We start from the raw sequence: 26,674 nt of genomic DNA, 5'->3' as shown, positions 1-26,674 counted from the left end.
TGGCATTTCTTCAATCTGTCTATTCTGTGTCATAACTTGGAAGCAAAACAAGTCCCAAATTTCAGCTGTGCTAAAAGATGGCTCATTCAATTGCAAAACTTCAAAGCCTTTGTCCTCGATACAGCTTCTGTAAATTTGTCAGTCTTTTAAATGAATGCTCTTCAAAATTTACTTGGCTTCTTAAGTGTTATGACTGAGATTGAAATCTTATTCCATGTTTCTGCTCTATGTGGAATGGAACTCAAGCTCAATATTGTTTTGCTGCGCTAACCAGTTGAATGTTCGATTGGTGCTTCAATCTTCCTTGGATTTCAAATGCATGCCATTTTCTGGTGCTGTGGCTTAGTTGGTTAAAGCGCCTGTCTAGTAAACAGGAGATCCTGAGTTCGAATCTCAGCAGTGCCTTGTTTTCATCTCCTCACAAAGAAGCATCCTATCTTAAAAATAGGTGTTTCACTTGCGACTGATAGTGCAATTGTGAGATTAAAAATCTCTTCTATCTAAGAGATATAAAGGAAGAAAGATGGCTTCAAGCATGACAATGTAAAACCAGTTGATTTAGTTTTGAAATGCCTCCTTTCTATGCATCTCTAATCCGTTTATCCAATGTATCTCACCTTTATGTCCTTTGTCTTAGTTGGTCAAAGAGCCTGTTTAGTAAACAGAAAATCTTGAATTTGAATGCCAGCAGTGCTATTCTTTCTTTATGTCAGTTTGGGGCTTCTTAACTCTCTAAGCAGGCTTTCTAATGTATCACACCTGTTTGTCCTTTGTCATAGTTGGTCAAAGAGCCTGTTTAGTAAACAGAAAATCTTGAATTTGAATGCCAGCAGTCCTCTTCCTTCTTTATCTCAGTTTAGGGCTGTTTAACTCTCTAAGCAGGCTTTCTAATGTATCACACCTGTTTGTCCTTTGTCTTAGTTGGTCAAAGAGCCTATTTAGTAAATGGAAAATCTTGAATTTGAATGCCAGCAGTCCTTTTCCTTCTTTATCTCAGTTTAGGGCTGTTTAACTCTCTAAGCAGGCTTTTTAATGTTTCGCACCTGTTTGTCCTTTGGCTTAGTTGGTCAAAGAGCCTATTTAGTAAAAGGAAAATCTTGATTTTGAATGTCAGCAGTGCTTTCTATTCTTCATCTCATTTTGTGGGTTTTTACCCCAAAAAGAGGACTTTTACTCTTGTTTGTCATCAAATATTAATTTCCCACAGCCCTAATATAGTGCAATTGAGAAAAAAAATTCTCTGCTGTTGAAACACTTTAAAAGGAATTAGAGGATATAATTTTCTTTACAGAATATACGATGGCATAAAGCTTTACAAATTAAAACCAGTGGATTTACAGATCTGACTCTGCAAAGTTTGGTAGCAGCACAGGAGTACTGTAAACTTTCATGCTTGAAGTGTCCACCGCTTGGGTTAAAAATGAAAACCAAACCATTCAACACGAAATAAGAAGCAGATTAATGCGACGAGGATGGGATTCGAACCCATGCATGCAGAGCACAATGGATTAGCAGTCCATCGCCTTAACCACTCGTCCACCTCGTCTACATAGCGCCTGTGCGTTTAGGTGGGAAGATGTTGAGAGGGTTTTTACCAGTCAGTGTTTTCTCACTGAAGATTGTATGTTGGCTTTTGTCAGAGTTGCCTTATCTCGTCAACTACAGTGCCTGTTGTTTGAAGTTAGCTTGGGGAAAACTCTATCAGAAATGAACCAGTGCTGAGGTTTTTAATATCAATTAGTCATAATTTTTCCTCCTTTTGGTTTTGCCATGGCATTTCTTCAATCTGTCTATTCTGTGTCATAACTTGGAAGCAAAACAAGTCCCAAATTTCAGCTGTGCTAAAAGATGGCTCATTCAATTGCAAAACTTCAAAGCCTTTGTCCTCGATACAGCTTCTGTAAATTTGTCAGTCTTTTAAATGAATGCTCTTCAAAATTTACTTGGCTTCTTAAGTGTTATGACTGAGATTGAAATCTTATTCCATGTTTCTGCTCTATGTGGAATGGAACTCAAGCTCAATATTGTTTTGCTGCGCTAACCAGTTGAATGTTCGATTGGTGCTTCAATCTTCCTTGGATTTCAAATGCATGCCATTTTCTGGTGCTGTGGCTTAGTTGGTTAAAGCGCCTGTCTAGTAAACAGGAGATCCTGAGTTCGAATCTCAGCAGTGCCTTGTTTTCATCTCCTCACAAAGAAGCATCCTATCTTAAAAATAGGTGTTTCACTTGCGACTGATAGTGCAATTGTGAGATTAAAAATCTCTTCTATCTAAGAGATATAAAGGAAGAAAGATGGCTTCGAGCATGACAATGTAAAACCAGTTGATTTAGTTTTGAAATGCCTCCTTTCTATGCATCTCTAATCCGTTTATCCAATGTATCTCACCTTTATGTCCTTTGTCTTAGTTGGTCAAAGAGCCTGTTTAGTAAACAGAAAATCTTGAATTTGAATGCCAGCAGTGCTATTCTTTCTTTATGTCAGTTTGGGGCTTCTTAACTCTCTAAGCAGGCTTTCTAATGTATCACACCTGTTTGTCCTTTGTCATAGTTGGTCAAAGAGCCTGTTTAGTAAACAGAAAATCTTGAATTTGAATGCCAGCAGTCCTCTTCCTTCTTTATCTCAGTTTAGGGCTGTTTAACTCTCTAAGCAGGCTTTCTAATGTATCACACCTGTTTGTCCTTTGTCTTAGTTTGTCAAAGAGCCTATTTAGTAAATGGAAAATCTTGAATTTGAATGCCAGCAGTCCTTTTCCTTCTTTATCTCAGTTTAGGGCTGTTTAACTCTCTAAGCAGGCTTTTTAATGTTTCGCACCTGTTTGTCCTTTGGCTTAATTGGTCAAAGAGCCTATTTAGTAAAAGGAAAATCTTGATTTTGAATGTCAGCAGTGCTTTCTATTCTTCATCTCATTTTGTGGGTTTTTACCTCAAAAAGAGGACTTTTACTCTTGCTTGTCATCAAATATTAATTTCCCATAGCCCTAATATAGTGCAATTGAGAAAAAAAATTCTCTGCTGTTGAAACACTTTAAAAGGAATTAGAGGATATAATTTTCTTTACAGAATATAGGATGGCATCAAGCTTTACAAATTAAAACCAGTGGATTTACAGATCTGACTCTGCAAAGTTTGATAGCAGCACAGGAGTATTGTAAACTTTCATGCTTGAAGTGTCCACCGCTTGGGTTAAAAATGAAAACCAAACCATTCAAAACAAAAGAAGAAGCAGATTAATCCGACGAGGATGGGATTCGAACCCATGCATGCAGAGCACAATGGATTAGCAGTCCATCACCTTAACCACTCGGCCACCTTTTCTACATAGAGCACGTGCGTTTAGGTGGGAAGATGTTGAGAGGGTTTTTACCAGTCAGTGTTTTTTCACTGAAGATTGTATGTTGGCTTTTGTCAGATTTGACTTATCTCGTCAACTACAGTGCCTGTTGTTTGAAGTTAGCTTGGGGGAAACTCTATCAGAAATGAACCAGTGCTGAGGTTTTTAATATCAATTAGTCATAATTTTTCCTCCTTTTGGTTTTGCCATGGCATTTCTTCAATCTGTCTATTCTGTGTCATAACTTGGAAGCAAAACAAGTCCCAAATTTCAGCTGTGCTAAAAGATGGCTCATTCAATTGCAAAACTTCAAAGCCTTTGTCCTCGATACAGCTTCTGTAAATTTGTCAGTCTTTTAAATGAATGCTCTTCAAAATTTACTTGGCTTCTTAAGTGTTATGACTGAGATTGAAATCTTATTCCATGTTTCTGCTCTATGTGGAATGGAACTCATGCTCAATATTGTTTTGCTGCGCTAACCAGTTGAATGTTCGATTGGTGCTTCAATCTTCCTTGGATTTCAAAAGCATGCCATTTTCTGGTGCTGTGGCTTAGTTGGTTAAAGCGCCTGTCTAGTAAACAGGAGATCCTGAGTTCAAATCTCAGCAGTGCCTTGTTTTCATCTCCTCACAAAGAAGCATCCTATCTTAAAAATAGGTGTTTCACTTGCGACTGATAGTGCAATTGTGAGATTAAAAATCTCTTCTATCTAAGAGATATAAAGGAAGAAAGATGGCTTCGAGCATGACAATGTAAAACCAGTTGATTTAGTTTTGAAATGCCTCCTTTCTATGCATCTCTAATCCGTTTATCCAATGTATCTCACCTTTATGTCCTTTGTCTTAGTTGGTCAAAGAGCCTGTTTAGTAAACAGAAAATCTTGAATTTGAATGCCAGCAGTGCTATTCTTTCTTTATGTCAGTTTGGGGCTTCTTAACTCTCTAAGCAGGCTTTCTAATGTATCACACCTGTTTGTCCTTTGTCATAGTTGGTCAAAGAGCCTGTTTAGTAAACAGAAAATCTTGAATTTGAATGCCAGCAGTCCTCTTCCTTCTTTATCTCAGTTTAGGGCTGTTTAACTCTCTAAGCAGGCTTTCTAATGTATCACACCTGTTTTTCCTTTGTCTTAGTTGGTCAAAGAGCCTATTTAGTAAATGGAAAATCTTGAATTTGAATGCCAGCAGTCCTTTTCCTTCTTTATCTCAGTTTAGGGCTGTTTAACTCTCTAAGCAGGCTTTTTAATGTTTCGCACCTGTTTGTCCTTTGGCTTAGTTGGTCAAAGAGCCTATTTAGTAAAAGGAAAATCTTGATTTTGAATGTCAGAAGTGCTTTCTATTCTTCATCTCATTTTGTGGGTTTTTACCCCAAAAAGAGGACTTTTACTCTTGTTTGTCATCAAATAATAATTTCCCACAGCCCTAATATAGTGCAATTGAGAAAAAAAATTATCTGCTGTTGAAACACTTTAAAAGGAATTAGAGGATATAATTTTCTTTACAGAATATATGATGGCATCAAGCTTTACAAATTAAAACCAGTGGATTTACAGATCTGACTCTGCAAAGTTTGGTAGCAGCACAGGAGTATTGTAAACTTTCATGCTTGAAGTGTCCACCGCTTGGGTTAAAAATGAAAACCAAACCATTCAACACGAAATAAGAAGCAGATTAATGCGACGAGGATGGGATTTGAACCCATGCATGCAGAGCACAATGGATTAGCAGTCCATCGCCTTAACCACTCGTCCACCTCGTCTACATAGCACCTGTGCGTTTAGGTGGGAAGATGTTGAGAGGGTTTTTACCAGTCAGTGTTTTTTCACTGAAGATTGTATGTTGGCTTTTGTCAGAGTTGCCTTATCTCGTCAACTACAGTGCCTGTTGTTTGAAGTTAGCTTGGGGAAAACTCTATCAGAAATGAACCAGTGCTGAGGTTTTTAATATCAATTAGTCATAATTTTTCCTCCTTTTGGTTTTGCCATGGCATTTCTTCAATCTGTCTATTCTGTGTCATAACTTGGAAGCAAAACAAGTCCCAAATTTCAGCTGTGCTAAAAGATGGCTCATTCAATTGCAAAACTTCAAAGCCTTTGTCCTCGATACAGCTTCTGTAAATTTGTCAGTCTTTTAAATGAATGCTCTTCAAAATTTACTTGGCTTCTTAAGTGTTATGACTGAGATTGAAATCTTATTCCATGTTTCTGCTCTATGTGGAATGGAACTCAAGCTCAATATTGTTTTGCTGCGCTAACCAGTTGAATGTTCGATTGGTGCTTCAATCTTCCTTGGATTTCAAATGCATGCCATTTGCTGGTGCTGTGGCTTAGTTGGTTAAAGCGAACTGAGTTCCTGAGTTCGAATCTCAGCAGTGCCTTGTTTTCATCTCCTCACAAAGAAGCATCCTATCTTAAAAATAGGTGTTTCACTTGAGACTGATAGTGCAATTGTGAGATTAAAAATCTCTTCTATCTAAGAGATATAAAGGAAGAAAGATGGCTTCAAGCATGACAATGTAAAACCAGTTGATTTAGTTTTGAAATGCCTCCTTTCTATGCATCTCTAATCCATTTATCCAATGTATCTCACCTTTATGTCCTTTGGCTTAGTTGGTCAAAGAGCCTGTTTAGTAAACAGAAAATCTTGAATTTGAATGCCAGCAGTGCTATTCTTTCTTTATGTCAGTTTGGGGCTTCTTAACTCTCTAAGCAGGCTTTCTAATGTATCACACCTGTTTGTCCTTTGTCTTAGTTGGTCAAAGAGCCTGTTTAGTAAACAGAAAATCTTGAATTTGAATGCCAGCAGTCCTCTTCCTTCTTTATCTCAGTTTAGGGCTGTTTAACTCTCTAAGCAGGCTTTCTAATGTATCACACCTGTTTGTCCTTTGTCTTAGTTTGTCAAAGAGCCTATTTAGTAAATGGAAAATCTTGAATTTGAATGCCAGCAGTCCTTTTCCTTCTTTATCTCAGTTTAGGGCTGTTTAACTTTCTAAGCAGGCTTTTTAATGTTTTTCACCTGTTTGTCCTTTGGCTTAGTTGGTCAAAGAGCCTATTTAGTAAAAGGAAAATCTTGATTTTGAATGTCAGCAGTGCTTTCTATTCTTCATCTCATTTTGTGGGTTTTTACCCCAAAAAGAGGACTTTTACTCTTGTTTGTCATCAAATATTAATTTCCCACAGCCCTAATATAGTGCAATTGAGAAAAAAAATTCTCTGCTGTTGAAACACTTTAAAAGGAATTAGAGGATATAATTTTCTTTACAGAATATACGATGGCATCAAGCTTTACAAATTAAAACCAGTGGATTTACAGATCTGACTCTGCAAAGTTTGGTAGCAGCACAGGAGTATTGTAAACTTTCATGCTTGAAGTGTCCACCGCTTGGGTTAAAAATGAAAACCAAACCATTCAACACGAAATAAGAAGCAGATTAATGCGACGAGGATGGGATTCAAACCCATGCATGCAGAGCACAATGGATTCTCAGTCCTTCGCCTTAACCACTCGTCCACCTCGTCTACATAGCACCTGTGCGTTTAGGTGGGAAGATGTTGAGAGGGTTTTTACCAGTCAGTGTTTTTTCACTGAAGATTGTATGTTGGCTTTTGTCAGAGTTGCCTTATCTCGTCAACTACAGTGCCTGTTGTTTGAAGTTAGCTTGGGGAAAACTCTATCAGAAATGAACCAGTGCTGAGGTTTTTAATATCAATTAGTCATAATTTTTCCTCCTTTTGGTTTTGCCATGGCATTTCTTCAATCTGTCTGTTCAGTGTCATAACTTGGAAGCAAAACAAGTCCCAAATTTCAGCTGTGCTAAAAGATGGCTCATTCAATTGCAAAACTTCAAAGCCTTTGTCCTCGATACAGCTTCTGTAAATTTGTCAGTCTTTTAAATGAATGCTCTTCAAAATTTACTTGGCTTCTTAAGTGTTATGACTGAGATTGAAATCTTATTCCATGTTTCTGCTCTATGTGGAATGGAACTCAAGCTCAATATTGTTTTGCTGCGCTAACCAGTTGAATGTTCGATTGGTGCTTCAATCTTCCTTGGATTTCAAATGCATGCTATTTTCTGGTGCTGTGGCTTAGTTGGTTAAAGCGCCTGTCTAGTAAACAGGAGATCCTGACTTCGAATCTCAGCAGTGCCTTGTTTTCATCTCCTCACAAAGAAGCATCCTATCTTAAAAATAGGTGTTTCACTTGAGACTGATAGTGCAATTGTGAGATTAAAAATCTCTTCTATCTAAGAGATATAAAGGAAGAAAGATGGCTTCAAGCATGACAATGTAAAACCAGTTGATTTAGTTTTGAAATGCCTCCTTTCTATGCATCTCTAATCCATTTATACAATGTATCTCACCTTTATGTCCTTTGGCTTAGTTGGTCAAAGAGCCTGTTTAGTAAACAGAAAATCTTGAATTTGAATGCCAGCAGTGCTATTCTTTCTTTATGTCAGTTTGGGGCTTCTTAACTCTCTCAGCAGGCTTTCTAAAGTATCACACCTGTTTGTCCTTTGTCATGGTTGGTTAAAGAGCCTGTTTAGTAAACAGAAAATCTTGAATTTGAATGCCAGCAGTCCTCTTCCTTCTTTATCTCAGTTTAGGGCTGTTTAACTCTCTAAGCAGGCTTTCTAATGTATCACACCTGTTTGTCCTTTGTCTTAGTTGGTCAAAGAGCCTATTTAGTAAATGGAAAATCTTGAATTTGAATGCCAGCAGTCCTTTTCCTTCTTTATCTCAGTTTAGGGCTGTTTAACTCTCTAAGCAGGCTTTTTAATGTTTCGCACCTGTTTGTTCTTTGGCTTAGTTGTTCAAAGAGCCTATTTAGTAAAAGGAAAATCTTGATTTTGAATGTCAGCAGTGCTTTCTATTCTTCATCTCATTTTGTGGGTTTTTACCCCAAAAAGAGGACTTTTACTCTTGCTTGTCATCAAATATTAATTTCCCATAGCCCTAATATAGTGCAATTGAGAAAAAAAAATCTCTGCTGTTGAAACACTTTAAAAGGAATTAGAGGATATAATTTTCTTTACAGAATATAGGATGGCATCAAGCTTTACAAATTAAAACCAGTGGATTTACAGATCTGACTCTGCAAAGTTTGATAGCAGCACAGGAGTATTGTAAACTTTCATGCTTGAAGTGTCCACCGCTTGGGTTAAAAATGAAAACCAAACCAATCAACACGAAAGAAGAAGCAGATTAATACGACGAGGATGGGATTCGAACCCATGCATGCAGAGGACAATGGATTAGCAGTCCATCGCCTTAACCACTCGTCCACCTCGTCTACATAGCGCCTGTGCGTTTAGGTGGGAAGATGTTGAGAGGGTTTTTACCAGTCAGTGTTTTTTCACTGAAGATTGTATGTTGGCTTTTGTCAGAGTTGCCTTATCTCGTCAACTACAGTGCCTGTTGTTTGAAGTTAGCTTGGGGAAAACTCTATCAGAAATGAACCAGTGCTGAGGTTTTTAATATCAATTAATCATAATTTTTCCTCCTTTTGGTTTTGCCATGGCATTTCTTCAATCTGTCTATTCTGTGTCATAACTTGGAAGCAAAACAAGTCCCAAATTTCAGCTGTGCTAAAAGATGGCTCATTCAATTGCAAAACTTCAAAGCCTTTGTCCTCGATACAGCTTCTGTAAATTTGTCAGTCTTTTAAATGAATGCTCTTCAAAATTTACTTGGCTTCTTAAGTGTTATGACTGAGATTGAAATCTTATTCCATGTTTCTGCTCTATGTGGAATGGAACTCAAGCTCAATATTGTTTTGCTGCGCTAACCAGTTGAATGTTCGATTGGTGCTTCAATCTTCCTTGGATTTCAAATGCATGCCATTTTCTGGTGCTGTGGCTTAGTTGGTTAAAGCGCCTGTCTAGTAAACAGGAGATCCTGAGTTCGAATCTCAGCAGTGCCTTGTTTTCATCTCCTCACAAAGAAGCATCCTATCTTAAAAATAGGTGTTTCACTTGCGACTGATAGTGCAATTGTGAGATTAAAAATCTCTTCTATCTAAGAGATATAAAGGAAGAAAGATGGCTTCGAGCATGACAATGTAAAACCAGTTGATTTAGTTTTGAAATGCCTCCTTTCTATGCATCTCTAATCCGTTTATCCAATGTATCTCACCTTTATGTCCTTTGTCTTAGTTGGTCAAAGAGCCTGTTTAGTAAACAGAAAATCTTGAATTTGAATGCCAGCAGTGCTATTCTTTCTTTATGTCAGTTTGGGGCTTCTTAACTCTCTAAGCAGGCTTTCTAATGTATCACACCTGTTTGTCCTTTGTCATAGTTGGTCAAAGAGCCTGTTTAGTAAACAGAAAATCTTGAATTTGAATGCCAGCAGTCCTCTTCCTTCTTTATCTCAGTTTAGGGCTGTTTAACTCTCTAAGCAGGCTTTCTAATGTATCACACCTGTTTGTCCTTTGTCTTAGTTTGTCAAAGAGCCTATTTAGTAAATGGAAAATCTTGAATTTGAATGCCAGCAGTCCTTTTCCTTCTTTATCAGTTTAGGGCTGTTTAACTCTCTAAGCAGGCTTTTTAATGTTTCGCACCTGTTTGTCCTTTGGCTTAGTTGGTCAAAGAGCCTATTTAGTAAAAGGAAAATCTTGATTTTGAATGTCAGCAGTGCTTTCTATTCTTCATCTCATTTTGTGGGTTTTTACCCCAAAAAGAGGACTTTTACTCTTGCTTGTCATCAAATATTAATTTCCCATAGCCCTAATATAGTGCAATTGAGAAAAAAAATTCTCTGCTGTTGAAACACTTTAAAAGGAATTAGAGGATATAATTTTCTTTACAGAATATAGGATGGCATCAAGCTTTACAAATTAAAACCAGTGGATTTACAGATCTGACTCTGCAAAGTTTGATAGCAGCACAGGAGTATTGTAAACTTTCATGCTTGAAGTGTCCACCGCTTGGGTTAAAAATGAAAACCAAACCATTCAAAACAAAAGAAGAAGCAGATTAATCCGACGAGGATGGGATTCGAACCCATGCATGCAGAGCACAATGGATTAGCAGTCCATCACCTTAACCACTCGGCCACCTTTTCTACATAGAGCACGTGCGTTTAGGTGGGAAGATGTTGAGAGGGTTTTTACCAGTCAGTGTTTTTTCACTGAAGATTGTATGTTGGCTTTTGTCAGATTTGACTTATCTCGTCAACTACAGTGCCTGTTGTTTGAAGTTAGCTTGGGGAAAACTCTATCAGAAATGAACCAGTGCTGATGTTTTTAATATCAATTAGTCATAATTTTTCCTCCTTTTGGTTTTGCCATGGCATTTCTTCAATCTGTCTATTCTGTGTCATAACTTGGAAGCAAAACAAGTCCCAAATTTCAGCTGTGCTAAAAGATGGCTCATTCAATTGCAAAACTTCAAAGCCTTTGTCCTCGATACAGCTTCTGTAAATTTGTCAGTCTTTTAAATGAATGCTCTTCAAAATTTACTTGGCTTCTTAAGTGTTATGACTGAGATTGAAATCTTATTCCATGTTTCTGCTCTATGTGGAATGGAACTCAAGCTCAATATTGTTTTGCTGCGCTAACCAGTTGAATGTTCGATTGGTGCTTCAATCTTCCTTGGATTTCAAATGCATGCCATTTTCTGGTGCTGTGGCTTAGTTGGTTAAAGCGAACTGAGTTCCTGAGTTCGAATCTCAGCAGTGCCTTGTTTTCATCTCCTCACAAAGAAGCATCCTATCTTAAAAATAGGTGTTTCACTTGCGACTGATAGTGCAATTGTGAGATTAAAAATCTCTTCTATCTAAGAGATATAAAGGAAGAAAGATGGCTTCAAGCATGACAATGTAAAACCAGTTGATTTAGTTTTGAAATGCCTCCTTTCTATGCATCTCTAATCCGTTTATCCAATGTATCTCACCTTTATGTCCTTTGTCTTAGTTGGTCAAAGAGCCTGTTTAGTAAACAGAAAATCTTGAATTTGAATGCCAGCAGTGCTATTCTTTCTTTATGTCAGTTTGGGGCTTCTTAACTCTCTAAGCAGGCTTTCTAATGTATCACACCTGTTTGTCCTTTGTCATAGTTGGTCAAAGAGCCTGTTTAGTAAACAGAAAATCTTGAATTTGAATGCGAGCAGTCCTCTTCCTTCTTTATCTCAGTTTAGGGCTGTTTAACTCTCTAAGCAGGCTTTCTAATGTATCACACCTGTTTGTCCTTTGTCTTAGTTGGTCAAAGAGCCTATTTAGTAAATGGAAAATCTTGAATTTGAATGCCAGCAGTCCTTTTCCTTCTTTATCTCAGTTTAGGGCTGTTTAACTCTCTAAGCAGGCTTTTTAATGTTTCGCACCTGTTTGTCCTTTGGCTTAGTTGGTCAAAGAGCCTATTTAGTAAAAGGAAAATCTTGATTTTGAATGTCAGCAGTGCTTTCTATTCTTCATCTCATTTTGTGGGTTTTTACCCCAAAAAGAGGACTTTTACTCTTGTTTGTCATCAAATATTAATTTCCCACAGCCCTAATATAGTGCAATTGAGAAAAAAAATTCTCTGCTGTTGAAACACTTTAAAAGGAATTAGAGGATATAATTTTCTTTACAGAATATACGATGGCATCAAGCTTTACAAATTAAAACCAGTGGATTTACAGATCTGACTCTGCAAAGTTTGGTAGCAGCACAGGAGTACTGTAAACTTTCATGCTTGAAGTGTCCACCGCTTGGGTTAAAAATGAAAACCAAACCATTCAACACGAAATAAGAAGCAGATTAATGCGACGAGGATGGGATTCGAACCCATGCATGCAGAGCACAATGGATTAGCAGTCCATCGCCTTAACCACTCGTCCACCTCGTCTACATAGCGCCTGTGCGTTTAGGTGGGAAGATGTTGAGAGGGTTTTTACCAGTCAGTGTTTTTTCACTGAAGATTGTATGTTGGCTTTTGTCTGAGTTGCCTTATCTCGTCAACTACAGTGCCTGTTGTTTGAAGTTAGCTTGGGGAAAACTCTATCAGAAATGAACCAGTGCTGAGGTTTTTAATATCAATTAGTCATAATTTTTCCTCCTTTTGGTTTTGCCATGGCATTTCTTCAATCTGTCTATTCTGTGTCATAACTTGGAAGCAAAACAAGTCCCAAATTTCAGCTGTGCTAAAAGATGGCTCATTCAATTGCAAAACTTCAAAGCCTTTGTCCTCGATACAGCTTCTGTAAATTTGTCAGTCTTTTAAATGAATGCTCTTCAAAATTTACTTGGCTTCTTAAGTGTTATGACTGAGATTGAAATCTTATTCCATGTTTCTGCTCTATGTGGAATGGAACTCAAGCTCAATATTGTTTTGCTGCGCTAACCAGTTGAATGTTCGATTGGTGCTTCAATCTTCCTTGGATTTCAAATGCATGCCATTTTCTGGTGCTGTGGCTTAGTTGGTTAAAGCGCCTGTCTAGTAAACAGGAGATCCTGAGTTCGAATCTCAGCAGTGCCTTGTTTTCATCTCCTCACAAAGAAGCATCCTATCTTAAAAATAGGTGTTTCACTTGCGACTGATAGTGCAATTGTGAGATTAAAAATCTCTTCTATCTAAGAGATATAAAGGAAGAAAGATGGCTTCGAGCATGACAATGTAAAACCAGTTGATTTAGTTTTGAAATGCCTCCTTTCTATGCATCTCTAATCCGTTTATCCAATGTATCTCACCTTTATGTCCTTTGTCTTAGTTGGTCAAAGAGCCTGTTTAGTAAACAGAAAATCTTGAATTTGAATGCCAGCAGTGCTATTCTTTCTTTATGTCAGTTTGGGGCTTCTTAACTCTCTAAGCAGGCTTTCTAATGTATCACACCTGTTTGTCCTTTGTCATAGTTGGTCAAAGAGCCTGTTTAGTAAACAGAAAATCTTGAATTTGAATGCCAGCAGTCCTCTTCCTTCTTTATCTCAGTTTAGGGCTGTTTAACTCTCTAAGCAGGCTTTCTAATGTATCACACCTGTTTGTCCTTTGTCTTAGTTTGTCAAAGAGCCTATTTAGTAAATGGAAAATCTTGAATTTGAATGCCAGCAGTCCTTTTCCTTCTTTATCAGTTTAGGGCTGTTTAACTCTCTAAGCAGGCTTTTTAATGTTTCGCACCTGTTTGTCCTTTGGCTTAGTTGGTCAAAGAGCCTATTTAGTAAAAGGAAAATCTTGATTTTGAATGTCAGCAGTGCTTTCTATTCTTCATCTCATTTTGTGGGTTTTTACCCCAAAAAGAGGACTTTTACTCTTGCTTGTCATCAAATATTAATTTCCCATAGCCCTAATATAGTGCAATTGAGAAAAAAAATTCTCTGCTGTTGAAACACTTTAAAAGGAATTAGAGGATATAATTTTCTTTACAGAATATAGGATGGCATCAAGCTTTACAAATTAAAACCAGTGGATTTACAGATCTGACTCTGCAAAGTTTGATAGCAACACAGGAGTATTGTAAACTTTCATGCTTGAAGTGTCCACCGCTTGGGTTAAAAATGAAAACCAAACCATTCAAAACAAAAGAAGAAGCAGATTAATCCGACGAGGATGGGATTCGAACCCATGCATGCAGAGCACAATGGATTAGCAGTCCATCACCTTAACCACTCGGCCACCTTTTCTACATAGAGCACGTGCGTTTAGGTGGGAAGATGTTGAGAGGGTTTTTACCAGTCAGTGTTTTTTCACTGAAGATTGTATGTTGGCTTTTGTCAGATTTGACTTATCTCGTCAACTACAGTGCCTGTTGTTTGAAGTTAGCTTGGGGAAAACTCTATCAGAAATGAACCAGTGCTGAGGTTTTTAATATCAATTAGTCATAATTTTTCCTCCTTTTGGTTTTGCCATGGCATTTCTTCAATCTGTCTATTCTGTGTCATAACTTGGAAGCAAAACAAGTCCCAAATTTCAGCTGTGCTAAAAGATGGCTCATTCAATTGCAAAACTTCAAAGCCTTTGTCCTCGATACAGCTTCTGTAAATTTGTCAGTCTTTTAAATGAATGCTCCTCAAAATTTACTTGGCTTCTTAAGTGTTATGACTGAGATTGAAATCTTATTCAATGTTTCTGCTCTATGTGGAATGGAACTCATGCTCAATATTGTTTTGCTGCGCTAACCAGTTGAATGTTCGATTGGTGCTTCAATCTTCCTTGGATTTCAAATGCATGCCATTTTCTGGTGCTGTGGCTTAGTTGGTTAAAGCGCCTGTCTAATAAACAGGAGATCCTGAGTTTGAATCGCAGCAGTGCCTTGTTTTCATCTCCGCACAAAGAAGCTTCCTATCTTAAAAATAGGTGTTTCACTTGAGACTGATAGTGCAATTGTGAGATTAAAAATCTCTTCTATCTAAGAGATATAAAGGAAGAAAGATAGCTTCAAGCATGACAATGTAAAACCAGTTGATTTAGTTTTGAAATGCCGCCTTTCTATGCATCTCTAATCCGTTTATACAATGTATCTCACCTTTATGTCCTTTGGCTTAGTTGGTCAAAGAGCCTATTTAGTAAACAGAAAATCTTGAATTTGAATGCCAGCAGTGCTATTGTTTCTTTATGTCAGTTTGGGGCTTCTTAACTCTCTAAGCAGGCTTTCTAATGTATCACACCTGTTTGTCCTTTGTCTTAGTTGGTCAAAGAGCCTGTTTAGTAAACAGAAAATCTTGAATTTGAATGCCAGCAGTCCTCTTCCTTCTTTATCTCAGTTTAGGGCTGTTTAACTCTCTAAGCAGGCTTTCTAATGTATCACACCTGTTTGTCCTTTGTCTTAGTTGGTCAAAGAGCCTATTTAGTAAATGGAAAATCTTGAATTTGAATGCCAGCAGTCCTTTTCCTTCTTTATCTCAGTTTAGGGCTGTTTAACTCTCTAAGCAGGCTTTCTAATGTATCACACCTGTTTGTCCTTTGTCTTAGTTGGTCAAAGAGCCTATTTAGTAAACAGAAAATCTTGAATTTGAATGCCAGCAGTGCTATTCTTTCTTTATGTCAGTTTGGGGCTTCTTAACTCTCTAAGCAGGCTTTCTAATGTATCACACCTGTTTGTCCTTTGTCATAGTTGGTCAAAGAGCCTGTTTAGTAAACAGAAAATCTTGAATTTGAATGCCAGCAGTCCTCTTCCTTCTTTATCTCAGTTTAGGGCTGTTTAACTCTCTAAGCAGGCTTTCTAATGTATCACACCTGTTTGTCCTTTGTCTTAGTTGGTCAAAGAGCCTATTTAGTAAATGGAAAATCTTGAATTTGAATGCCAGCAGTCCTTTTCCTTCTTTATCTCAGTTTAGGGCTGTTTAACTCTCTAAGCAGGCTTTTTAATGTTTTGCACCTGTTTGTCCTTTGGCTTAGTTGGTCAAAGAGCCTATTTAGTAAAAGGAAAATCTTGATTTTGAATGTCAGCAGTGCTTTCTATTCTTCATCTCATTTTGTGGGTTTTTACCCCAAAAAGAGGACTTTTACTCTTGTTTGTCATCAAATATTAATTTCCCACAGCCCTAATATAGTGCAATTGAGAAAAAAAATTCTCTGCTGTTGAAACACTTTAAAAGGAATTAGAGGATATAATTTTCTTTACAGAATATAGGATGGCATCAAGCTTTACAAATTAAAACCAGTGGATTTACAGATCTGACTCTGCAAAGTTTTATAGCAGCACAGGAGTATTGTAAACTTTCATGCTTGAAGTGTCCACCGCTTGGGTTAAAAATGAAAACCAAACCATTCAACATGAAAGAAAAAGCAGATTAATCCGACGAGGATGGAATTCGAACCCATGCATGCAGAGCACAATGGATTAGCAGTCCATCGCCTTAACCACTCGGCCACCTCTTCTACATAGCGCCCGTGCGTTTAGGTGGGAAGATGTTGAGAGGGTTTTTACCAGTCAGTGTTTTTTCACTGAAGATTGTATGTTGGCTTTTGTCAGAGTTGCCTTATCTCGTCAACTACAGTGCCTGTTGTTTGAAGTTAGCTTGGGGAAAACTCTATCAGAAATGAACCAGTGCTGAGGTTTTTAATATCAATTAGTCATAATTTTTCCTCCTTTTGGTTTTGCCATGGCATTTCTTCAATCTGTCTATTCTGTGTCATAACTTGGAAGCAAAACAAGTCCCAAATTTCAGCTGTGCTAAAAGATGGCTCATTCAATTGCAAAACTTCAAAGCCTTTGTCCTCGATACAGCTTCTGTAAATTTGTCAGTCTTTTAAATGAATGCTCTTCAAAATTTACTTGGCTTCTTAAGTGTTATGACTGAGATTGAAATCTTAATCCATGTTTCTGCTCTACGTGGAATGGAACTCAAGCTCAATATTGTTTTGCTGCGCTAACCAGTTGAATTTTCGATTGGTGCTTCAATCTTCCTTGGATTTCAAATGCATGCCATCTTCTGGTGCTGTGGCTTAGTTGGTTAAAGTGCCTGTCTAGTAAACAGAAGATCCTGAGTTCGAATATCTGCAGTGCCTTGGGTTCATCTCCTCACAAAGAAGCTTCCTATCTTAAAAATAGGTGTTTCACTTGCGACTGATAGTGCAATTGTGACATTAAAAAGCTCTTCTATCTAAGACATATAAAGGAAGAAAGATGGCTTCAAGCATGACAATGTAAAACCAGGTGATTTAGTTTTGAAATGCCTCCTTTCTATGCATCTCTAATCCGTTTAGCCAATGTATCTCACCTTTATGTCCTTTGGCTTAGTTGGTCAAAGAGCCTGTTTAGTAAACAGAAAATCTTGAATTTGAATGCCAGCAGTGCTCTTCTTTCTTTATGTAAGTTTGGGGCTTCTTAACTCTCTAAGCAGGCTTTCTAATGTATCACACCTGTTTGTCCTTTGTCTTAGTTTGTCAAAGAGCCTATTTAGTAAATGGAAAATCTTGAATTTGAATGCCAGCAGTCCTTTTCCTTCTTTATCTCAGTTTAGGGCTGTTTAACTCTCTAAGCAGGCTTTTTAATGTTTTTCAACTGTTTGTCCTTTGGCTTAGTTGGTCAAAGAGCCTATTTAGTAAAAGGAAAATCTTGATTTTGAATGTCAGCAGTGCTTTCTATTCTTAATCTCATTTTGTGGGTTTTTACCCCAAAAAGAGGACTTTTACTCTTGTTTGTGATCAAATATTAAATTCCCACAGCCCTAATATAGTGCAATTGAGAAAAAAAATTCTCTGCTGTTGAAACACTTTAAAAGGAATTAGAGGATATAATTTTCTTTACAGAATATAGGATGGCATCAAGCTTTACAAATTAAAACCAGTGGATTTACAGATCTGACTCTGCAAAGTTTGATAGCAGCACAGGAGTATTGTAAACTTTCATGCTTGAAGTGTCCACCGCTTGGGTTAAAAATGAAAACCAAACCATTCAACATGATAGGAGAAGCAGATTAATCCGACGAGGATGGGATTCGAACCCATGCATGCAGAGCACAATGGATTAGCAGTCCATCGCCTTAACCACGCGGCCACCTCGTCTACATAGCGCCTGTGAGTTTAGGTGGGAAGATGTTGAGAGGGTTTTTACCAGTCACTGTTTTTTCACTGAAGATTGTATGTTGGCTTTTGTCAGAGTTGCCTTATCTCGTCAACTACAGTGCCTGTTGTTTGAAGTTAGCTTGGGGAAAACTCTATCAGAAATGAACCAGTGCTGAGGTTTTTAATATCAATTAGTCATAATTTTTCCTCCTTTTGGTTTTGCCATGGCATTTCTTCAATCTGTCTATTCTGTGTCATAACTTGGAAGCAAAACAAGTCCCAAATTTCAGCTGTGCTAAAAGATGGCTCATTCAATTGCAAAACTTCAAAGCCTTTGTCCTTGATACAGCTTCTGTTAATTTGTCAGTCTTTTAAATGAATGCTCTTCAAAATTTACTTGGCTTCTTAAGTGTTATGACTGAGATTGAAATCTTAATCCATGTTTCTGCTCTACGTGGAATGGAACTCAAGCTCAATATTGTTTTGCTGCGCTAATCAGTTGAATGTTCGATTGGTGCTTCAATCTTCCTTGGATTTCAAATGCATGCCATCTTCTGGTGCTGTGGCTTAGTTGGTTAAAGCGCCTGTCTAGTAAACAGGAGATCCTGAGTTCGAATCTCAGCAGTTCCTTGTTTTCATCTCCTCACAAAGAAGCTTCCTATCTTAAAAATAGGTGTTTCACTTGCGACTGATAGTGCAATTGTGAGATTAAAAATCTCTTCTATCTAAGACATATAAAGGAAGAAAGATGGCTTCAAGCATGACAATGTAAAACCAGGTGATTTAGTTTTGAAATGCCTCCTTTCTATGCATCTCTATTCCGTTTAGCCAATGTATCTCACCTTTATGTCCTTTGGCTTAGTTGGTCAAAGAGCCTGTTTAGTAAACAGAAAATCTTGAATTTGAATGCCAGCAGTGCTCTTCTTTCTTTATGTCAGTTTGGGGCTTCTTAACTCTCTAAGCAGGCTTTCTAATGTATCACACCTGTTTGTCCTTTGTCTTAGTTGGTCAAAGAGCCTGTTTAGTAAACAGAAAATCTTGAATTTGAATGCCAGCAGTCCTCTTCCTTCTTTATCTCAGTTTAGGGCTGTTTAACTCTCTAAGCAGGCTTTCTAATGTATCACACCTGTTTGTCCTTTGTCTTAGTTGGTCAAAGAGCCTATTTAGTAAATGGAAAATCTTGAATTTGAATGCCAGCAGTCCTTTTCCTTCTTTATCTCAGTTTAGGGCTGTTTAACTCTCTAAGCAGGCTTTTTAATGTTTCGCACCTGTTTGTCCTTTGGCTTAGTTGGTCAAAGAGCCTATTTAGTAAAAGGAAAATCTTGATTTTGAATGTCAGCAGTGCTTTCTATTCTTCATCTCATTTTGTGGGTTTTTACCCGAAAAAAAAGGACTTTTACTCTTGTTTGTCATCAAAGATTAATTTCCCACAGCCCTAATATAGTGCAATTGAGAAAAAAAATTCTCTGCTGTTGAAACACTTTAAAAGGAATTAGAGGATATAATTTTCTTTACAGAATATAGGATGGCATCAAGCTTCACAAATTAAAACCAGTGGATTTACAGATCTGACTCTGCAAAGTTTGATAGCAGCACAGGAGTATTGTAAACTTTCATGCTTGAAGTGTCCACCGCTTGGGTTAAAAATGAAAACCAAACCATTCAACACGAAAGAAGAAGCAGATTAATCCGACGAGGATGGGATTCAAACCCATGCATGCAGAGCACAATGGATTAGCAGTCCATCGCCTTAACCACTCGGCCACCTCGTCTACATAGTGCCTGTGCGTTTAGGTGGGAAGATGTTGAGAGGGTTTTTACCAGTCAGTGTTTTTTCACTGAAGATTGTATGTTGGCTTTTGTCAGATTTGACTTATCTCGTCAACTACAGTGCCTGTTGTTTGAAGTTAGCTTGGGGAAAACTCTATCAGAAATGAACCAGTGCTGAGGTTTTTAATATCAATTAGTCATAATTTTTCCTCCTTTTGGTTTTGCCATGGCATTTCTTCAATCTGACTATTCTGTGTCATAACTTGGAAGCAAAACAAGTCCCAAATTTCAGCTGTGCTAAAAGATGGCTCATTCAATTGCAAAACTTCAAAGCCTTTGTCCTCGATACAGCTTCTGTAAATTTGTCAGTCTTTTAAATGAATGCTCTTCAAAATTTACTTGGCTTCTTAAGTGTTATGACTGAGATTGAAATCTTATTCCATGTTTCTGCTCTACGTGGAATGGAACTCAAGCTCAATATTGTTTTGCTGCACTAACCAGTTGAATGTTCGATTGGTGCTTCAATCTTCCTTGGATTTCAAATGCATGCCATCTTCTGGTGCTGTGGCTTAGTTGGTTAAAGCGCCTGGCTTTTAAACAGGAGATCCTGAGTTCGAATCTCAGCAGTGCCTTGTTTTCATCTCCTCACAAAGAAGCTTCCTATCATAAAAATAGGTGTTTCACTTGCGACTGATAGTGCAATTGTGAGATTAAAAATCTCTTCTATCTAAGAGATATAAAGGAAGAAAGATGGCTTCAAGCATGTCAATGTAAAACCAGTTGATTTAGTTTTGAAATGCCTCCTTTCTATGCATCTCTAATCCGTTTATACAATGTATCTCACCTTTATGTCCTTTGGCTTAGTTAGTCAAAGAGCCTGTTTAGTAAACAGAAAATCTTGAATTTGAATGCTAGCAGTGCTATTCTTTCTTTATGTCAGTTTGGGGCTTCTTAACTCTCTAAGCAGGCTTTCTAATATATCACACCTGTTTGTCCTTTGTCATAGTTGGTCAAAGAGCCTGTTTAGTAAACAGAAAATCTTGAATTTGAATGCCAGCAGTGCTATTCTTTCTTTATGTCAGTTTGGGGCTTCTTAACTCTCTAAGCAGGCTTTCTAATGTATCACACCTGTTTGTCCTTTGTCTTAGTTGGTCAAAGAGCCTGTTTAGTAAACAGAAAATCTTGAATTTGAATGCCAGCAGTCCTCTTCCTTCTTTATCTCAGTTTAGGGCTGTTTAACTCTCTAAGCAGGCTTTCTAATGTATCACACCTGTTTGTCCTTTGTCTTAGTTGGTCAAAGAGCCTATTTAGTAAATGGAAAATCTTGAATTTGAATGCCAGCAGTCCTTTTCCTTCTTTATCTCAGTTTAGGGCTGTTTAACTCTCTAAGCAGGCTTTTTAATGTTTTTCACCTGTTTGTCCTTTGGCTTACTTGGTCAAAGAGCCTATTTAGTAAAAGGAAAATCTTGATTTTGAATGTCAGCAGTGCTTTCTATTCTTCATCTCATTTTGTGGGTTTTTACCCCAAAAAGAGGACTTTTACTCTTGCTTGTCATCAAATATTAATTTCCCATAGCCCTAATATAATGCAATTGAGAAAAAAAATTCTCTGCTGTTGAAACACTTTAAAAGGAATTAGAGGATATAATTTTCTTTACAGAATATAGGATGGCATCAAGCTTTACAAATTAAAACCAGTGGATTTACAGATCTGACTCTGCAAAGTTTGATAGCAGCACAGGAGTATTGTAAACTTTCATGCTTGAAGTGTCCACCGCTTGGGTTAAAAATGAAAACCAAACCATTCAACACGAAAGAAGAAGCAGATTAATCCGACGAGGATGGGATTCGAACCCATGCATGCAGAGCACAATGGATTAGCAGTCCATCGCCTTACCCACTCGGCCACCTCGTCTACATAGCACCTGTGCGTTTAGGTGGGAAAATGTTGAGAGGGTTTTTACCAGTCAGTGTTTTTTCACTGAAGATTGTATGTTGGCTTTTGTCAGATTTGACTTATCTCGTCAACTACAGTGCCTGTTGTTTGAAGTTAGCTTGGGGAAAACTCTATCAGAAATGAACCAGTGCTGAGGTTTTTAATATCAATTAGTCATAATTTTTCCTCCTTTTGGTTTTGCCATGGCATTTCTTCAATCTGTCTATTCTGTGTCATAACTTGGAAGCAAAACAAGTCCCAAATTTCAGCTGTGCTAAAAGATGGCTCATTCAATTGCAAAACTTCAAAGCCTTTGTCCTCGATACAGCTTCTGTAAATTTGTCAGTCTTTTAAATGAATGCTCTTCAAAATTTACTTGGCTTAAGTGTTATGACTGAGATTGAAATCTTATTCCATGTTTCTGCTCTACGTCGAATGGAACTCAAGCTCAATATTGTTTTGCTGCGCTAACCAGTTGAATGTTCGATTGGTGCTTCAATCTTCCTTGGATTTCAAATGCATGCCATTTTCTGGTGCTGTGGCTTAGTTGGTTAAAGCGCCTGTCTAGTAAACAGGAGATCCTGAGTTCGAATGTCAGCAGTGCCTTGTTTTCATCTCCTCACAAAGAAGCTTCCTATCTTAAAAATAGGTGTTTCACTTGCGACTGATAGTGCAATTGTGAGATGAAAAATCTCTTCTATCTAAGAGATATAAAGGAAGAAAGATGGCTTCAAGCATGTCAATGTAAAACCAGTTGATTTAGTTTTGAAATGCCTCCTTTCTATGCATCTCTAATCCGTTTATACAATGTATCTCACCTTTATGTCCTTTGGCTTAGTTAGTCAAAGAGCCTGTTTAGTAAACAGAAAATCTTGAATTTGAATGCCAGCAGTGCTATTCTTTCTTTATGTCAGTTTGGGGCTTCTTAACTCTCTAAGCAGGCTTTCTAATATATCACACCTGTTTGTCCTTTGTCATAGTTGGTCAAAGAGCGTGTTTAGTAAACAGAAAATCTTGAATTTGAATGCCAGCAGTGCTATTCTTTCTTTATGTCAGTTTGGGGCTTCTTAACTCTCTAAGCAGGCTTTCTAATGTATCACACCTGTTTGTCCTTTGTCTTAGTTGGTCAAAGAGCCTGTTTAGTAAACAGAAAATCTTGAATTTGAATGCCAGCAGTCCTCTTCCTTCTTTATCTCAGTTTAGGGCTGTTTAACTCTCTAAGCAGGCTTTCTAATGTATCACACCTGTTTGTCCTTTGTCTTAGTTGGTCAAAGAGCCTATTTAGTAAATGGAAAATCTTGAATTTGAATGCCAGCAGTCCTTTTCCTTCTTTATCTCAGTTTAGGGCTGTTTAACTCTCTAAGCAGGCTTTTTAATGTTTTTCACCTGTTTGTCCTTTGGCTTAGTTGGTCAAAGAGCCTATTTAGTAAAAGGAAAATCTTGATTTTGAATGTCAGCAGTGCTTTCTATTCTTCATCTCATTTTGTGGGTTTTTACCCCAAAAAGAGGACTTTTACTCTTGCTTGTCATCAAATATTAATTTCCCATAGCCCTAATATAATGCAATTGAGAAAAAAAATTCTCTGCTGTTGAAACACTTTAAAAGGAATTAGAGGATATAATTTTCTTTACAGAATATAGGATGGCATCAAGCTTTACAAATTAAAACCAGTGGATTTACAGATCTGACTCTGCAAAGTTTGATAGCAGCACAGGAGTATTGTAAACTTTCATGCTTGAAGTGTCCACTGCTTGGGTTAAAAATGAAAACCAAACCATTCAACACGAAAGAAGAAGCAGATTAATCCGACGAGGATGGGATTCGAACCCATGCATGCAGAGCACAATGGATTAGCAGTCCATCGCCTTAACCACTCTGCCACCTCGTCTACATAGCACCTGTGCGTTTAGGTGGGAAAATGTTGAGAGGGTTTTTACCAGTCAGTGTTTTTTCACTGAAGATTGTATGTTGGCTTTTGTCAGATTTGACTTATCTCGTCAACTACAGTGCCTGTTGTTTGAAGTTAGCTTGGGGAAAACTCTATCAAAAATGAACCAGTGCTGAGGTTTTTAATATCAATTAGTCATAATTTTTCCTCCTTTTGGTTTTGCCATGGCATTTCTTCAATCTGTCTATTCTGTGTCATAACTTGGAAGCAAAACAAGTCCCAAATTTCAGCTGTGCTAAAAGATGGCTCATTCAATTGCAAAACTTCAAAGCCTTTGTCCTCGATACAGCTTCTGTAAATTTGTCAGTCTTTTAAATGAATGCTCTTCAAAATTTACTTGGCTTCTTAAGTGTTATGACTGAGATTGAAATCTTATTCCATGTTTCTGCTCTACGTGGAATGGAACTCAAGCTCAATATTGTTTTGCTGCGCTAACCAGTTGAATGTTCGATTGGTGCTTCAATCTTCCTTGGATTTCAAGTGCATGCCATTTTCTGGTGCTGTGGCTTAGTTGGTTAAAGCGCCTGTCTAGTAAACAGGAGATCCTGAGTTCGAATCTCAGCAGTGCCTTGTTTTCATCTCCTCACAAAGAAGCTTCCTATCTTAAAAATAGGTGTTTCACTTGCGACTGATAGTGCAATTGTGAGATGAAAAATCTCTTCTATCTAAGAGATATAAAGGAAGAAAGATGGCTTCAAGCATGTCAATGTAAAACCAGTTGATTTAGTTTTGAAATGCCTCCTTTCTATGCATCTCTAATCCGTTTATACAATGTATCTCACCTTTATGTCCTTTGGCTTAGTTAGTCAAAGAGCCTGTTTAGTAAACAGAAAATCTTGAATTTGAATGCCAGCAGTGCTATTCTTTCTTTATGTCAGTTTGGGGCTTCTTAACTCTCTAAGCAGGCTTTCTAATATATCACACCTGTTTGTCCTTTGTCATAGTTGGTCAAAGAGCCTGTTTAGTAAACAGAAAATCTTGAATTTGAATGCCAGCAGTGCTATTCTTTCTTTATGTCAGTTTGGAGCTTCTTAACTCTCTAAGCAGGCTTTCTAATGTATCACACCTGTTTGTCCTTTGTCTTAGTTGGTCAAAGAGCCTGTTTAGTAAACAGAAAATCTTGAATTTGAATGCCAGCAGTCCTCTTCCTTCTTTATCTCAGTTTAGGGCTGTTTAACTCTCTAAGCAGGCTTTCTAATGTATCACACCTGTTTGTCCTTTGTCTTAGTTGGTCAAAGAGCCTATTTAGTAAATGGAAAATCTTGAATTTGAATGCCAGCAGTCCTTTTCCTTCTTTATCTCAGTTTAGGGCTGTTTAACTCTCTAAGCAGGCTTTTTAATGTTTTTCACCTGTTTGTCCTTTGGCTTAGTTGGTCAAAGAGCCTATTTAGTAAAAGGAAAATCTTGATTTTGAATGTCAGCAGTGCTTTCTATTCTTCATCTCATTTTGTGGGTTTTTACCCCAAAAAGAGGACTTTTACTCTTGCTTGTCATCAAATATTAATTTCCCATAGCCCTAATATAATGCAATTGAGAAAAAAAATTCTCTGCTGTTGAAACACTTTAAAAGGAATTAGAGGATATAATTTTCTTTACAGAATATAGGATGGCATCAAGCTTTACAAATTAAAACGAGTGGATTTACAGATCTGACTCTGCAAAGTTTGATAGCAGCACAGGAGTATTGTAAACTTTCATGCTTGAAGTGTCCACTGCTTGGGTTAAAAATGAAAACCAAACCATTCAACACGAAAGAAGAAGCAGATTAATTCGACGAGGATGGGATTCGAACCCATGCATGCAGAGAACAATGGATTAGCAGTCCATCGCCTTAACCACTCGGCCACCTCGTCTACATAGCACCTGTGCGTTTAGGTGGGAAAATGTTGAGAGGGTTTTTACCAGTCAGTGTTTTTTCACTGAAGATTGTATGTTGGCTTTTGTCAGATTTGACTTATCTCGTCAACTACAGTGCCTGTTGTTTGAAGTTAGCTTGGGGAAAACTCTATCAGAAATGAACCAGTGCTGAGGTTTTTAATATCAATTAGTCATAATTTTTCCTCCTTTTGGTTTTGCCATGGCATTTCTTCAATCTGTCTATTCTGTGTCATAACTTGGAAGCAAAACAAGTCCCAAATTTCAGCTGTGCTAAAAGATGGCTCATTCAATTGCAAAACTTCAAAGCCTTTGTTCTCGATACAGCTTCTGTAAATTTGTCAGTCTTTTAAATGAATGCTCTTCAAAATTTACTTGGCTTCTTAAGTGTTATGACTGAGATTGAAATCTTATTCCATGTTTCTGCTCTACGTGGAATGGAACTCAAGCTCAATATTGTTTTGCTGCGCTAACCAGTTGAATGTTCGATTGGTGCTTCAATCTTCCTTGGATTTCAAATGCATGCCATCTTCTGGTGCTGTGGCTTAGTTGGTTAAAGCGCCTGTCTAGTAAACAGGAGATCCTGAGTTCGAATCTCAGCAGTGCCTTGTTTTCATCTCCTCACAAAGAAGCTTCCTATCTTAAAAATAGGTTTTTCACTTGCGACTGATAGTGCAATTGTGAGATTAAAAATCTCTTCTATCTAAGAGATATAAAGGAAGAAAGATGGCTTCAAGCATGACAATGTAAAACCAGTTGATTTAGTTTTGAAATGCCTCCTTTCTATGCATCTCTAATCCGTTTATCCAATGTATCTCACGTTTATGTCCTTTGGCTTAGTTGGTCAAAGAGCCTGTTTAGTAAACAGAAAATCTTGAATTTGAATGCCAGCAGTGCTATTCTTTCTTTATGTCAGTTTGGGGCTTCTTAACTCTCTAAGCAGGCTTTCTAATGTATCACACCTGTTTGTCCTTTGTCATAGTTGGTCAAAGAGCCTGTTTAGTAAACAGAAAATCTTGAATTTGAATGCCAGCAGTCCTCTTCCTTCTTTATCTCAGTTTAGGGCTGTTTAACTCTTTAAGCAGGCTTTCTAATGTATCACACCTGTTTGTCCTTTGGCTTAGTTTGTCAAAGAGCCTATTTAGTAAATGGAAAATCTTGAATTTGAATGCCAGCAGTCCTTTTCCTTCTTTATCTCAGTTTAGGGCTGTTTAACTCTCTAAGCAGGCTTTTTAATGTTTTTCACCTGTTTGTCCTTTGGCTTAGTTGGTCAAAGAGCCTATTTAGTAAAAGGAAAATCTTGATTTTGAATGTCAGCAGTGCTTTCTATTCTTCATCTCATTTTGTGGGTTTTTACCCCAAAAAGAGGACTTTTACTCTTGCTTGTCATCAAATATTAATTT

At 37.6% G+C, this 26,674-nt stretch overlaps 12 non-coding genes across 12 annotated transcripts; 7 read left to right on the top strand and 5 right to left on the bottom strand.

The window, feature by feature from the left end:
* Positions 1-331: 331 nt before the first annotated feature.
* TRNAT-AGU (transfer RNA threonine (anticodon AGU)) lies at positions 332-405 on the top strand. The gene has a single exon. It is a non-coding gene; the product is annotated as a tRNA-Thr (tRNA).
* A 1,697-nt stretch (positions 406-2,102) lies between these two features.
* TRNAT-AGU (transfer RNA threonine (anticodon AGU)) lies at positions 2,103-2,176 on the top strand. Its single transcript has one exon. It is a non-coding gene; the product is annotated as a tRNA-Thr (tRNA).
* A 4,589-nt stretch (positions 2,177-6,765) lies between these two features.
* TRNAL-GAG (transfer RNA leucine (anticodon GAG)) lies at positions 6,766-6,847 on the bottom strand. Its single transcript has one exon. It is a non-coding gene; the product is annotated as a tRNA-Leu (tRNA).
* Positions 6,848-9,174: 2,327 nt separating this feature from the next.
* TRNAT-AGU (transfer RNA threonine (anticodon AGU)) lies at positions 9,175-9,248 on the top strand. The gene has a single exon. It is a non-coding gene; the product is annotated as a tRNA-Thr (tRNA).
* A 3,454-nt stretch (positions 9,249-12,702) lies between these two features.
* Positions 12,703-12,776, top strand: TRNAT-AGU (transfer RNA threonine (anticodon AGU)). The gene has a single exon. It is a non-coding gene; the product is annotated as a tRNA-Thr (tRNA).
* A 6,655-nt stretch (positions 12,777-19,431) lies between these two features.
* On the bottom strand, positions 19,432-19,513 carry TRNAS-GCU (transfer RNA serine (anticodon GCU)). The gene has a single exon. It is a non-coding gene; the product is annotated as a tRNA-Ser (tRNA).
* A 556-nt stretch (positions 19,514-20,069) lies between these two features.
* On the top strand, positions 20,070-20,143 carry TRNAK-UUU (transfer RNA lysine (anticodon UUU)). Its single transcript has one exon. It is a non-coding gene; the product is annotated as a tRNA-Lys (tRNA).
* A 1,201-nt stretch (positions 20,144-21,344) lies between these two features.
* Positions 21,345-21,426, bottom strand: TRNAS-GCU (transfer RNA serine (anticodon GCU)). Its single transcript has one exon. It is a non-coding gene; the product is annotated as a tRNA-Ser (tRNA).
* A 1,828-nt stretch (positions 21,427-23,254) lies between these two features.
* Positions 23,255-23,336, bottom strand: TRNAS-GCU (transfer RNA serine (anticodon GCU)). Its single transcript has one exon. It is a non-coding gene; the product is annotated as a tRNA-Ser (tRNA).
* A 556-nt stretch (positions 23,337-23,892) lies between these two features.
* On the top strand, positions 23,893-23,966 carry TRNAT-AGU (transfer RNA threonine (anticodon AGU)). The gene has a single exon. It is a non-coding gene; the product is annotated as a tRNA-Thr (tRNA).
* Positions 23,967-25,167: 1,201 nt separating this feature from the next.
* On the bottom strand, positions 25,168-25,249 carry TRNAS-GCU (transfer RNA serine (anticodon GCU)). The gene has a single exon. It is a non-coding gene; the product is annotated as a tRNA-Ser (tRNA).
* Positions 25,250-25,805: 556 nt separating this feature from the next.
* TRNAT-AGU (transfer RNA threonine (anticodon AGU)) lies at positions 25,806-25,879 on the top strand. Its single transcript has one exon. It is a non-coding gene; the product is annotated as a tRNA-Thr (tRNA).
* The last annotated feature ends 795 nt before the right edge of the window (positions 25,880-26,674 follow it).

This window comes from Dendrobates tinctorius, unplaced genomic scaffold (assembly GCF_039654945.1).
Source record: "Dendrobates tinctorius isolate UK_male_01 unplaced genomic scaffold, ASM3965494v1 ptg000204l, whole genome shotgun sequence".
Taxonomy (NCBI): domain Eukaryota; kingdom Metazoa; phylum Chordata; class Amphibia; order Anura; family Dendrobatidae; genus Dendrobates; species Dendrobates tinctorius.
The sequence above is the reverse complement of the archived record's forward strand: the minus strand, read 5'-3'. Positions and strand labels throughout refer to the sequence as shown.